Source organism: Tinamus guttatus, unplaced genomic scaffold (genome assembly GCF_059628265.1).
Source record: "Tinamus guttatus ecotype Peru unplaced genomic scaffold, ASM5962826v1 Tinamus_guttatus_pri_ptg000492l, whole genome shotgun sequence".
NCBI classification, from domain to species: Eukaryota; Metazoa; Chordata; class Aves; order Tinamiformes; family Tinamidae; genus Tinamus; species Tinamus guttatus.
Genome location: NW_028289026.1, coordinates 1,498,222 through 1,512,989, shown reverse-complemented (window position 1 = coordinate 1,512,989; position 14,768 = coordinate 1,498,222).

The window sequence follows — 14,768 nt, the reverse complement described above, 5'->3', positions numbered from 1 at the left end:
TCAATAGCAAATGTCTTTCAACCACATTATTTCCATCTTCCGTGTCTGCTAACCCTCTCTCCAAGTGTGGTGGCAGTAGGTATAATAGGCTTAAAGTCTTCAGGTGTACTTGGGAAGCCTTGCCCTAAACCTTTCGGAAATCTTGCTGGTTCTTTTCTGAGCTTTTTTATACCTACTTTAACTCTTGTGATTTCAGCTTTATTTGATGAAGGGGAGAAGCTACCAGAGCTTTCCCAAGACTGGGGCTGTTCTCCTTGGCTCCAGCAAAGGACTGGCAGTCCTAGCAGAGCTTCTCTGCTCCCTCCTGGATGAGGCCTGGAACATCTCTTGGATTCCCATGGGGGATCCAGGCTTGAGAACAGGAGTGGGGGACTCCAGAGCTAGAAAGGGCAATCAAGACTTCCTGCTGTCTCCAGATAAATCAACTATAACTGACAAAGTTTTATCTAACTTCTTATACAACCTAAATGATGGAGAAGCTTCTCCAGAAAATCTCTTCCAGTATTTAACTATCCTTCAGGCAAATGTTCAGCCCACCTCTCTCTTGTTGACATTTAACTTCATTTCTTCTTCTTCTAAGCTCAATATAAATAGCAAACAGCTAATTTTAGTGTTACCTTTTACATTTTTGGAAGATTTATCCACTTCATCTCTTCTCCAGAAGAAGGAATCCTTTTTTTTTTCAGTCCTTTCATTGCACATTGCTTCATTCCTTCCCCTTTCATTTGTCCATTCATTTGCTGGTTTTAGTTTATAATCAATTCTCAAAAAGCCCTTCAGAGATTCTGAATAAAAATCTTATAACCTCTGTAATCATTTTCTCCTTTACCCATACTAATAAGGGAGAATGGGATATGGGCAAAAAACAAGCCAAAAACACAGATAATACAAAATGTATGTAAAGGAGATTGTAACTGCCTATTTTATAGATCCCCTATTATATAGAGACTTACAGTACTACAGCTGTTTGATATCTGCAGCTTTTTTTCAGCTCTGAAAGTCTAGTAATCAGGAGCAGCAGCTCTAAAATATGGTGGGAATATCTGAGTCCAGTACAACTGGCAAGTAATCTCCATCATATACTCTCTGGAACTGTGCTACAATCAGAAATGAGGGAAAAGTGGGACTCAATGCACCCAAAGATAACCAACAGTCGGTCATGTTTCCCATTGTTCATCCCTCTTACTCCAGAGCTTATGTTCCTGCGTGGTGGTAGATAGATAGCTCTACAGCCATTCCTCCTTCAACTCCTTCAGGAGTGGTTCTGTGTTCTCTAGGGCAACAGGTCCCAAACTTGATTGACCCATGACAATACGGACCAAAAGGGTGTTCTGGAGAACCATCATTTATTTTTCCTGTCATCTTGGATTTTGGCAGCAGCAGCAGCATCCCCTGGAAAGTGGTGAATCTGTAATATTGCCCACAAGCTACTTCTCTAAAGCTTCAGGCTACAAAGATCCATATCATTTACTGGAATAGCCACGTCTTCTGAAGTTATTCCCTGTAGCATTAGTTTTAGCCATGAGCATAAATATAAAATATACTTTTCCAAATATCTATTTCTGCTTAAGACTCTGAAGATACATGATGTAAAGAGTTAGGTGCTTTCCAAGGCTGAATTTATAAAATATACCATGCTGTATTTAGCAAATCTGTGGAGAGAAAGAACATTTACCAGCAGATTGGGCGAATCAAAATGTCAGGGTAGTTTGCAACAAGCATTATTTAACAAGCACCACTGCATTTTCAGTGTAGTAGGAGAAATGCAAACTGGTCATATTTCAGTGTAACCCTCTATTAGGGAAACATTTATAATTTCTATCCAGAGAACATGCGTAACAAGATAGTGTTGTTACTGAGCTGTGTGTCTGAATGAGTCACAATCCTGTTATATCAGTATATGGATCAGAGATGATACAGATCTGTGAAGTTTTCACTTTGGCTCTGTGCAGCATCTACCGATGCCTCTCTTTTTCTGATGCCAACATCGGATCTCTTCCTGGAAGGGAACATGGGCGAGGTCTCTGATCTTCCCCAGAGCTGGGTTGGCCTGAGAGCTCTGCCAAACACTTACTCTCCTTCAATGTTTTGAGAGGGATTAAGGAGGTAAGTGTGCTGAGCTTGCCTGAACTTTCTCCTTGGGTAGGCATGCTCCAAGTAAACATAAACATTGTTTTGGGCTATAAAACAATACTAAGAGTCACTGCTTTTTTTTATGTCATGTCTTTGGGAAGGGCATTTTTTCAGGTGCTCTTTTGAATATATTGTTATCTGTGGGTTGACTCTTGAAGCTCAGAAAACTGTCACAGATAAATGCAAAAGTTATTTATAATATTTTTTCTGCCTTTATTTTGACAGACTAAAATTGTTTAACATTGTTACAAAACTGGCACCAGGGAGAGAGAGAGAAAAGAGTGAAGAAAGAATTTCCTCCCTGGAACAATCTGGAAACCAGAATTATTTCACTGCTTTCCATCCCCTTACAGGGAAAAACTTGCCCTAAAGTACTTTGAAATGTGTCAAATATGAACATTTGGTATCCAAGACATTTTTTTAGACATCAATTCAATCCAAGTCTAGCTAGACTGAGACCTATTATCAAACCTATTTTCAGAACATGTGTTAGTCATATCATTAACCACGTGTTGATTGTGAAGTTCATCTTTCAGTGCAATCATTTCATGAGTTTGGCACCTCACATTAGAACAGGTGCTTCTATTACAGTATGTTATCCTGACTAGACCCATAACCATTAAGAAATACCATTGTACGGATATATTTTATAAACACTCCATTAAAAAAAAAACAAAAAAAAAACAAAAAACAAACTTCTGAATAGCAGCTGCTGGGAAGACCATATATTTGTAAAATTAAGAGAAATATTTGACAAAGAAGTCATAAAAATGACTGAAAGTTAAAGACAGATAGATTCCAGTCAGAAATGGGAGGAGAACACTAAGACAATGAAGAAAAAGAGATTTAACCTTCATAAACAAAATATTGGAGGAAATGTTTGCACCAATATTCTCTTGGAGGATTTTATTATAGTCAAACATAAAATATTAGCAGTAATTATGCAAAATTCCAGTACTTGTGTTATGCTGGATATGAGGCTATATGATCTAATGTTCTATGCTGGCCTATGCATCATTTAAATATAACTAGCTATTTTATGCATTTTTTTCCTCCAGTTCAACATACTTTAGCAGTTAGTCAAGACAGAATTTGGTTATTCCTAGTAAGGAAGTGATAGATAAATGTGGGTAGTGTTTACTTGAAGATTTCAATGGTCTATACATCTTGATGTGGTTTCTTTCATGGTTTTGCACATGAAGGACTTTGCAGTATGTGGGACATGACTGAGCTCATGGTCTGAGGTTATACTGTATTATACCCAGTTCTTACCAAAAAATAGAGGGCTTCTTTGAATAGGCTGCAGGAATCCTTTTCCAGGGAGGTCACCACATGGGGTCTTTTCCTTTGATGTTGCGTTTTGCACTGTGAAATTACCACTGCTTGTGGAGACAATAAAGGTCAACTTATCAACTGCGTAGAGAGTCCAGATGGAGGGCACAGAAGCTAAGAACAGCTCTAATCTTGTGGTTAGTTCTTTAGCTGCCCAGGACTCTGCATATGTTGGAAATGTTGGGTACGTTGGGTTTATGATATCTACCAAAAATGTGGAGGAAGGTCTGTTTTGCCTGCAGTCACTTTCTGCCTTGTCCTATTCCTTTATGCATGCATAGGAGATTTCCCATTTGTGAAGGTACAAAACTGTAGTAATTTGAACACACACACACCTTCACTGACTCACTTTTAAACTGGAAGACTTCTTGTCCATTCTGCTCTGTGGCACCCAGCAGGGAAAGGTTGGCATATGAACAGTCCACTGGGACAAGAGAGGAATGAGCCTTCATCCAGGGAAGATGTGAGGTCCCCCAGTTTCACGTACTCAAAGCAGAACAAGTACCGTCTTCCCAGACAGCTCCAGCTCACAAAGCCCTTTGGAAAACAATGATTCTAAACTAGCATCTTGCATGAATCTTTCACATCGTGCTTCATTACGACTCAGCCATTAATGCCATTAACTAGATTTGCTTTCAGTGCTTTGATAACATTTATTGTAGCAGGGATTAAGCCTATTGCATGTTTTCCTTTTACTGCACTATACAAAAGAGAATAGATTAACATCTATCAGCCTAAAAAATATTGTTTTGTTTTTATAATATATTGCGAGAATATTTTCATCCATTAAACCATGAGAGGGCAGCATTCTCTCTATCATTTATCTCTTTCTGCTGAGAAATTAACACAGACTTCTTCAATATCCATCACGTAAGCCACAAAGAAGTGTCATATATAATTCAGAGCTTTGTTCAATATTCTTTGTAATCAATAAGAATGTTTCCCCTGATTAAAATAGGTGTTGGAATGAGGCTTTAGTTGTTCAAAATAAGATCTGGAAAAACTGTTTGCATAATTTAAATCAAAAGATAGTGAAAATAAGCAGCCAGGAAATAATTTTGGCGGTGGTTAACCATTGGAACAAACTACCAAGAATACCAATGGATTCTCCATCTCTTGATGTCTTTGAATACAGACTAGAGGACTCTTTGGAAAAACTGAACGAAAACTGCTGGATTCAATGCTGAGGAGCACAGTGGTATTCAGCGATCTACACTGCATAAAAGATAACATGAAACTACATGTATGCAGAGAAGATAAGCCACTTATTTATTTTTTACACTGTTGGCAAATGATTAAATGGAACAGCATCCTAGGGTTTGAGAGCAAATCTAAAGTCAAAATCTGATCTTCTCTAAGTCACTTCAGAGCATATATATTATCTGTATTACACAAACAATCAGATGTGCTAGGTAAAATGACTTCTCTGGATCTGGAGTCCATTAATCTAATAGATCCTTCAAAACGAACTAACAGTGTCAGTACAAAATTTTACAGCTGTATTCTGATCCTCTAAACAAGGAGCACCAGTGCAGCAATAAGTGATTGCTTTTTTAAAATGAATTAACTGTGCGTTTTTTTTTTTTTTCAAAATTAGAGCATCTTAAGATGGAAGGTGATTTCCAAAAGAGGAAATAAAATTGTTTTCTTCCAAATTGTTGCTACATGTATAACTAAGGTCACAAGATACAGCAAATTTTTAGCCAGATGAATAGAGAGCTCACCATGTCAATCTAGTTTTAGAATGGCAAATGCTCAATGCTAATTATCATCCTTGCAATTTCAATAGAGTAGAAGGGTACTTAATGGTCATGGAAACAAAGCTATTCTTTCCATGCTGCTTGAGGTGGTGACCCAGCTCTGACCTCCTTGGTTTTGTGATGAAATTGTATTTTCCTGTTTGTTTACTTCATCTCCTGCTGATGAGGGAAATTCCTGTATGTCTCTTATTTACTGTATTATTTCAGTCATTTCAACACCCCTAAAATGATGCACAAAGTTTTCTCTGTGAATATGTAAGAGGCATAAATTGTGGTTTTACAAAAATGTCATGGGACAAATGCAATGGTGGGCAAACACACACGCTTCAGAAAGAGTGATGTTTCCAAAGCAACCATCCAAGCATGCAAGAAAACAAAGTATCTCCAAAAGAGATGTTAATAAAGGAAACATTGCTATTTGATCAGAAAACCATTTACCTTTACATTTCATTTGCATTTTCTCTCCCTTTAATCAGAGTTTGACATACACCAATTACTTAAAATGATTGCCCATTGTTTGGGGATTTTTAATGAGAATCGTTATAAAGGAAAATAGGATTTTTGTTTCCTATGTACATTTTAAGACTACTAGAGGGCACTAGAGTTTGTCTGCTTGAAATATTTTCACATTTTTACTACAACAAAGAAAAATGTGAGGTATTATTTAATTTCCTGTAACTTGCAGTATAAAAAAAACCAAATTCAGTAAAAAGTGAGCTTTGCCAGGACAGCTGTATATTTCTCTTTTTTTTTGGTAGAAATAACATAGCTGAGTTCATGCAAGCCTACGTTTTAGCTGGGGTTTGAATTATCACTTCCTCACTGGACCTTAAAAGCTTTCCTTCTCCATTGTTTAATTTAAATCTGTGGTCCCACTTTCAGAAGGCTCACACTGAAGAGTGTGAGTAGCTTATTCAAATCAGAGAGCCTACTCGTGCTCTTCCATTGAACGTATGTGCTTCTCTGGAGTGATGGCTTTAGGAACACTGAAACCAGCCGTTGTATGGAGGATAGGGCCATTATTTGAATCTTACCTAAGTTTTGTTTTGATGTGAGAGTCTCCATCACACTTAATCCGTGTGTGGGATGTTGAAGCTGTTAAGTATAGTAATACGCAAGGGGCCACCGCCCTGTTGTGACTGGCATAAAACAAGGAAGTATAAAATGCAAATAGTCAAGACAAGGCCCAAAAGAAATGAAATTATGCATAAGCATGATGAACACAGAAAGAGCAGCAGGTGACTTAACAGCTCTGTATTTCTTCCTGTTTGGGAAGAAGATGGGGAAAGGTTGGGCAGGGAAGGGCAAGATGATGAAAATGCAGCAAAGCTGCTTGAATATGTATGTGGAGAGTAAGATAGGAGAGAGCAGGGGAAAAAAAGGAAAAGAAAAAGAAAAAAAAAACACTCCAAAGCTTACTCTAATCTAGCCCCTAATGCCCACTTGGCAGGGTGAGTGGAGATGGGGACATGATCACCGAGTCTGTTTGCTGTTTTGGATGATGAATCTCCTTGTCTGTGTGCCTGGCTTAAGTCTGTTTTTCTGCTTTCTGTGCTGTGCAGGATATGGAAGGCCATGGATTTTGACTCATTTTAGCAGTCATCTGATATATTCAACAGGGAAGTTATTTTGCTAAATAAGCTACAAAGCACCGAGAAGCGTATTGCAGCAAAATAAAATACAGACTCTAATTGAAACAGTAGTTTTGAATAAATCTTTCCATTGTCATAATCTGTGCACTAAATGCCAAAGCCTGTCAGCACCCCTTCTTAGTTACCTACTCAAGGTAATTATATAGCTCTTCTTACTGCAGAACCCAATGCATGGCCATTTTAGGTATTAATCTGTTACCAATCCCAGTTCGTGACTTTTTCCTCCAGCAGAACGAAGAACCAAGGCAAAAATAAATGACAGACTGGATTGTACAAGGTATTCAGATCTCATCTCTGTTTGCTGAGCCAAAATAATTTGGAGAGCATTTTGAGTGTCTTGCTGGGCTTGTGCAAGAAAGAAGGTGCCAGGGCAGAGGGCTGGAGCCAGCGCTTTGAGGAACCTAACGCTGGGCCACCCTTCCTTTTGTGGAGGAATGGCCCTAGGGAAGGGGCAAAGTCCCTTCCTTCGCCTTTTAAGTATATGCTCACAATCAGTGCTAATCCCCATAGGCATGTGGCCCAACATTCAACTTAACAAACACTTGTAAATAGAGCATGCCACCCACATGCAAGTTTTATAAATTGCAAATTTGCTGCATTTAGTTATGGAACTGTAATATATTTTATCCCTTCAGAACTTCAAACTCTGCTTGCAAGCAGAAACAGCAGCTGCTTTGTTCTCAAGGTCATGGCATCTACATAGAAGTGAGTCTAGCCACAGGCACTTACAGGGAAGGCCCACTTCACTTCTGCCCTTTTGTGTTGCTACCTAAGTGTATTTTTATTCTGACTGAATGTTCACGTGCTTCCAGGTGGAGTAGGAGGAAAAATGCAACCACATTTCTGGAGGGATATGGGGTGATCGAGAAAGGGGATACCACTTAGTGGAGCCTTCTGCTATCATAAGCCTGACATCATATGATCCCTTTCACAAGCTTTATGGTTTACTGAAATAAAACATTCTGGCATTAGTGTAGTCCTAAATTGTCTCCTGTGCACCATAATGATTTCAGCTGGCAATAGCTTTAATAATTTAAGTGTGTGGGCTTCCAGAATGAATATTTTTCCCCCCCAAAAGTCTTCTTTTCCCCCATTTTTTTCTTCCATTTTTCATGGAACCCTTTTTCTTCTCCCCGTGCATTAATGGCCAATATATTTCCCTGTAAATTTACCTCTAAGAATCTATTTACCCTAAGATCCTGCATTTGCAAAAAAAGTCCAGTTGTATTTAATAACAAATTACTCAAGTAGCTCCTATAAAAAGTATCAGACTTCTGCAAAATCTGCCTTAAAAAACCTTTAAAATTTATCCATGACAGTCTGTAAGGGTTTTTTTAACTACTATATCACAAGGATATAACTTTGTATTCAATTTTAGCAGTTCAAAAAGTATATGAAAAGATAATCATTTTCTATTAAATGCTAAAGGACTTTCCTCCATGAGGATATAAGCAAGCCCTACAGGAAATAGTAGCTTTGCTGCAGAAGGATTTTTCAGGCTTTGAGAGCTTGGGGGAGGGTGTTCGAGTGCATTAATATTCATTCCACATTCTTCCCTGCTGTTCCACATGCTCTGTTTTGTGCCTCAATAAACTGCTCTGGATGCAGATCAAAATTATTTAAAAGAATTCACAGGGAAAAAAAAACCCAGCATTTTCTATGTATTTCCACATTGTCTTCATTTTCATTGACATTTACTGTTAGCTTTTTTATAGCAGTATGGAAAAAAAGAGTGAGATGCAGAGAAGGAAAATGCTTTTACTGATAAGAAATGCTTTTATATGGTACAAAGAAGTTCTCAAAACAAATCAGAGTGTTCTTAGCTTCTCATGTGCATTCAGCCTGAACAATTTAAAGAAGAACCATTGAATTCTTTAACTGAAAGGACATTTAAAAATTATTATTATTCTTTCTGTTTGCAATATCTGCTTATACTAGGGAAAAGCATGTTCATCTCTGCTGTGTTAATCCTTTTTAACAAGGAGACCATTCACTTCCTCTCTACTTATTTTTTGCTTCTCAGTGAAACACACTTCTAGTGTGTTAAAGCAGTCCAAGAGAAGCCCTAGTGAAGGATCCATATCCCCAGCTTCCTGCGCTAAAACCACTAAAGAAACATGCTCAACAAAATTTCATGAAAGATGAAGTGGATTAGGACACCCTTCCACACATGTATTTATGAAGCAAATTCCCCCTTGCTCCTGCAAAAAAAAATGGCTTCCTCTTCACAGTCCTGAAGGACCTTAGATATTTTTACTGTTCAAACACCGTTTGTGGCGTCCACCACAGACTGTGTGCTGCTTCTGCAGTTGTTTTCCATAGTAGTAGAAACTCTTGAATTCTGATTCAATGGGAATGTGACAATATGCAAGTTTATCTCACAGTAAAAAGCTGTACTGCTTACTCTGATAGCAGACCAGACAAATCCTAGAAATATGAAAGTCTATGAAGTTCGTCATGCAAAGGGAAGAACAAAAGCTAAAAAGTTGAAGGGAACCTCAAAAGCAAAAATGTCCAAATGGTGGCAGCAGACAAGCTCAGAAGGAAGCCTAGAGGGAAGCCCAGAGGATTTTAGAGAAGTGAATAAAAGTGAATTCAAGAAAGAGCTGTATCTTGCACATGCACACGCACATGCACACGGAGAAGTCGTATGTCCAGTGGTTACAGTTCATGTTGCATGAAATAGAGCTAACTGAGGCACAGTTTGGTAAATGTAACACCCTCAAATAAGCAGCATTACCCTGTGAACAAATGCTCTCTGGGTCTAGAGGATCTTTTTAAAAACTTCTAGATTGAACTCCAAGTCTCTGGAATTTGTTCTATTGCTTTCAGGTAGCCACTCTGCTGTGCCTATGGGGAAAGGGATTAAATATGCATAGTCTGGCTTCCATCAAAACTTGGTTTAGATCACCTGTCAGCCCTGAATAAGAAAAATTAATAACAATAATTAATAATTCTGTTAGCAAACCGAGTAAAGAGGAGTGTGTATGACAGACAACTGCTAACTTCATGGAAACTTCAGTCTGTGAGAGAGGGCCGTAAAACACATTCCTCGCTGCTGAGAAGGTAAAACATGCTGTGCAAGGTCCTGGTGGACTAAACAAAAGAAAATGTCTGGCCGGAGGGAGCAGAGGAATGTCCTGGAGCATCCAGAGGCAACACAGCCCAGCCTTTCCTCCGGAGGCTGGAATTTTTTCCACCTTCTCCCTCCTGCACTTTCTGTTTTTGAACTTTCTCTGCCAAGAAAAGGACAAAAGCTTTATTATGCCTAAAGTTTGGCGACAGGCAAAAGTACCTAAGAGATGCTTTGGAGCATTTACTGCACAAGCATGTGCTATTTCTGCAGAAGACGTGGCAAGCTTCCTGAGCAACTATTGCCCTCTTCCACAAACTACATATTCCTTTTGTGTTACTTTGCAAAGGTCCCTCCTTTTGCTCTTGGCTTACACCACTGCATTCCATTTGAAGCTAGCAACTGACATCGTAGGAGGAATTAGAAACAAGTTTTGATAGCATTTTGGGGGAGTAAAGGTTCATTTTTTCCCTTTTATTGTGATTTTTTCTCTATATAGTCATAGATGGGACTTTTGGTGGGTAGTGCTGAACAAAGGCAAAGGAAGGCAGTGTACTTTCCTAATAAACTTTAATACTTAAGAAGAACAGCATGCAGAAGGCAGAGAAGAACACTCAATTTTTATGCATATACACATATACTTACAAATAAAAACAGTACTTCACTTCTAGTAGCCTGACCTGCCTTTCAGGCATCTGTCCTTTTCAGACAGAGAATTTCTATCAGAGAGGATGGACAGACTGGGAACTGAAGTCTTCAAACTTCACTCAAGAGCAATGATGTATGAAGAGAGGAAGGCACCTGTGAAGACATAGAGATGGCTGTGGGAAAATGGGCAAGCTGAGGTTCACCTCAGTCATATAGACAAATAAACACAAGCCACATGAAAAGAAACGTCAGGCTAATTAGGAAAGGACCTCTCAAACATAGGGCCAAGAAGCTTTAAATTCAGTGAGAAAAGGAGAGGTTATCAGAGAGGTTCACAGGAGCATGGCATTGATATGCCACAGGGCAATCAGTAGCTTTTTATAACTAAGGGTAAAAGGAATGCGATGTATATCAGAAATTACTGAATTTGTAATGTTATCCATATACCTCATGGTTCTGCCAGAATTCAGTGTGTGAAAGTGGAAGGTATTGCCTATATAATATTCATATTCCAGCTGACTTTCTTAAATGCCTCCACTCTCTCATAGTGCTTTTTCTGTCAAACTTTCTTCAGTAAAAGTCCATATTTGAGGTTTCAGTCTCTTGTCTATACTTCACTTTCTTCAGCTTTCAAAGCCATTGCTATACTGTAGAGGATTACTGACACAAGAAGCAGGCAGCTTCTTCTGGTAAATGGTAATTGCCTCTAGCTGTCTTCCTGGTTGGAAGGGCAGAGCATAGCAATCCACAGGAGATGAAAACATCTCTATGTAAATGATATAGGGCAGCCATTAAGTTGCAAAAGCTGGTAGCTGGTTCACACACTTGAATGAACTCAGTGCTTGAGAGAGAAAAATTCAGAGCCTGTAGCACAAAACCTCAGATGTCCATGCAAAATTCATTGAAGACTGAGCATAGCATCACAGCTGACATCTTTGCCTATGTGGAAAACCAGGAGGAAGGAAAACTGATGCTATGTTAATACCACCCAAATATACACAATGAAGTCAGACTAAAAGCAATGAAATTACAGCTGCTCTTCATGAGCTAATGGGACCATTTTCCTTAACCAGTGACCTTCAATTACAGAGTAGCAAGCAAATTAGTAGAGACAAAAAAGAAAAACCTGTTCACCAGAAAATCTTACTGGCTAAAGCTTGTCTTGTACCAGTTCCAATTTCCTTAGCTTTCGGTAAAGTATGTGTCGTCTCTTTCAGAGCATTGGTGTTAACTGGAAATGTTGATTCTGGGAATAATGAATTCCTTCTTATCGAATGGTTGGGTATTGTGACTGAGTTTTTCTTAAGACATTAATCTTTCTGAGTGATGCAGGGATCTGAATCATTGCAGGAAGCTTCTCACTTTCAGAGAGATCAAGTTAGGAAGAAATTTAAGGCCAGCAAGGCCAGGACAGGAATGACTAAATCAAACAGCCTTTGCCTCAGTTGCTAGTGCTCCAGTATTCCTTATGTGTGCTGTGGCTTCCCTGCAGATTGGAGAGGTTGTGAGATAGGCCAGGATGCAAACTCACAGGGCATCATCCATGTGAAAGAGGGATAGAGCAGTTAATGCTATCTACAACCTGAGGTGTCCCTCCCTACAGAGAGCTAGCACTCTTCATATTCACAGCCTGCTCTAATTCCCAGGTAGGCAAGCCATGCATGGAAAAGAGTATATGGTCTTCTTTATTCTGAAGCTTGAGGAGAGGTTTGTATGTATGACTGTGACTATAATTTTTCAATTCATTCATTGCAACTTTCAAATCTTATAATCCAAATCCATATCTGTTTTGATAGGAGAAGCCCTACCTTTCCCTCTCTGGATACATAGCTGGACAAGTGAGGTTTTCCTTTTGGTGTATTAGCACCTCATATCCACCTCAGATTTACAAGAGAAATGAGCCAAGATCTCAATCTGAAACTGAAGCAAAGCCATTTACGAGATAAAGCAAGCCACATACTTAAAACAATGCTAACTATTTACAGATATACTTTTCCTTTGACAACATTATTAGCTAAATACCTTTTTTATTCCTTCAATATATTTTGCATGAAATTATTTCCCTGGGGTTTCAAAGTCATGTGGGAGAATAGAGATAGTGAAATATTTGCGGGGGGGGGGGAGGTTCGTTAACTTAATCAGCAAAATCTGAAACATGTTTTCCTGCTGTATCCCTACACTCTCTGCAGTTTTCTTTAAGCCTCCATTTCTAAGGCTTTCCCAGGATGGTTCAGGTCACCAGCTCTTCGGGTTTCAATAGGTAGATTCATTTTGAAGGGATTGTTGTAACAGCACAGTACAATGCCCAATTGTTTCCTCTTGCAGCCACTAATACGTTTGCTTTCAGAGGCAATTGATCTTTTTTGAGATTCTTCTTCTTCCCAGTTTGACAGAAATCTGTTAATGACGAAGCCCTGAATGTTTTCTAAATTCAATGTGTGGTGAACTTCAAGTCCCAAGCCTGAAGCCACAGTCTTCCCACTGTTTGTTGCCTGGGCTCAGTAAACATCCCACTGATATATTGAGATGACTCAGCTACACAGCATTCACCTGCCAGCACCAACTCACTGGTTGGGACTTGTGAGTTTTTCCAGATAGCAGACGGGCTTAAAGAGCAAAGCCATTTATAGACCTGGTGATTATAATGATGCATGGGAACAAAAATAGATTTATAACAATCATAACATCCAGGACAGCAATACAAATAGTGAGGATAAAAAACAGGGAAAGATAAATACCTGTCTGGAAATATGACTACTACTGAATCAATAAGCTGATGTCCCACCAAAAGCACATCACTCCAGATTGAAAGCCTTAGAGTATCAATAGCTTTCAGCATGCCCAACAAAAGTAGCCTTTTTTCTCTAGTTTTAGGCACTGATAAAAGTTGAAATGATTGCTATTTCTGTTAACTGGAAAGTTGTTTCTGCATCATAATTAACTAATTATTTTTAAAGGCCAAGCTGGCAATATTCCTGTAGCACGTAGCTGACTATTAGTGCATATTTTCACCATGCTATGTTTGTTAGTAGAAAGAATAAATCCTGATTTTTAGTTCCTTTTTCCAATTAAATTCCAGTAAATTCCAAAGGGATTTAATTTTTGAAAAATAATTTTAGGCCGTGTTCCTTCCCTGTTATGGCATGTAGTCACAACCGTGGTTCTTTTAAACACAGCTGAGAACAGTTTGGTTGTAGCATGGACAAGTGTTTATTACAGGGTTGTTGCCTCGTCCTGTGATTCTGTGCTCTGCAAAGCACATCTTAACTAATTCCCAAAGGCAAAGTGGCAACTCTGCAAAACACTTGTGAAAACATTGAAACTGCAGTTTAAGCCTTGTAGCAGTGTCGTTCTTCTCTGAAAAGTGACATTAAATATGGCATTGTGGGGTATCCTGTATTTACTGTCTATTTGTGATTTTCAGATGAAACATGCTAAGTAAAATCATGCAGTTTACCACAGCCAGACTCCAGTGAGGAAAGTTGAAACTTTCATGTCAGGTATTGTAAGATGATGGTCTCCTTAGCATTTGTCCAAACCTGCTGTTCTCACTGAAGCAGATAGACTTTGGCCACTTTCCATTCACATGAATGAGCTTAACAAAGATCTGTTTTCTTCTTGTTAAACTCTATTAGGTTTTTCACTTCTAATGAAAGCAAAAAATATTTTCAGACAGATCAGGACATCCGATCCTGAACATAAATATACCTGAAGCAGACCTGCTGAAGAAGATGCTACTTTCCTAATCATAACCACAATCTAGGCTAAACAATATTAACAGCTTTTTTTTTTTTCTTGTCTGGTTTATGACATCAAGTATTTTGATCTCTAGAAAATTCATGCATTCCTGTTTTTCTGCAGAGGTAGTCAGACTCCTCTGGTGCCCATAACTTCTGAGCCAGCTCCAGTGAGGAGCAGGACACATTGCTGTGTCCCGGCAATAAAAAGGATAAAGGTATTTGGGCCTGAATAACCTCTGCTAATGGGGTCAGTATTATGAGTAACCTTTAAAATTGATCTCTGCATAAAGAATTCAACTGTCTGGCATAGCTACTCTTATATGCTCAAAGACAACCATGTAGAAAATGGCCTTTCCCTCCATCTCACCAAGAAAATAGATCTTCACTTACTATGAATCAGCACTGTTCCTCCAAAGGTAGCATGTCTCCC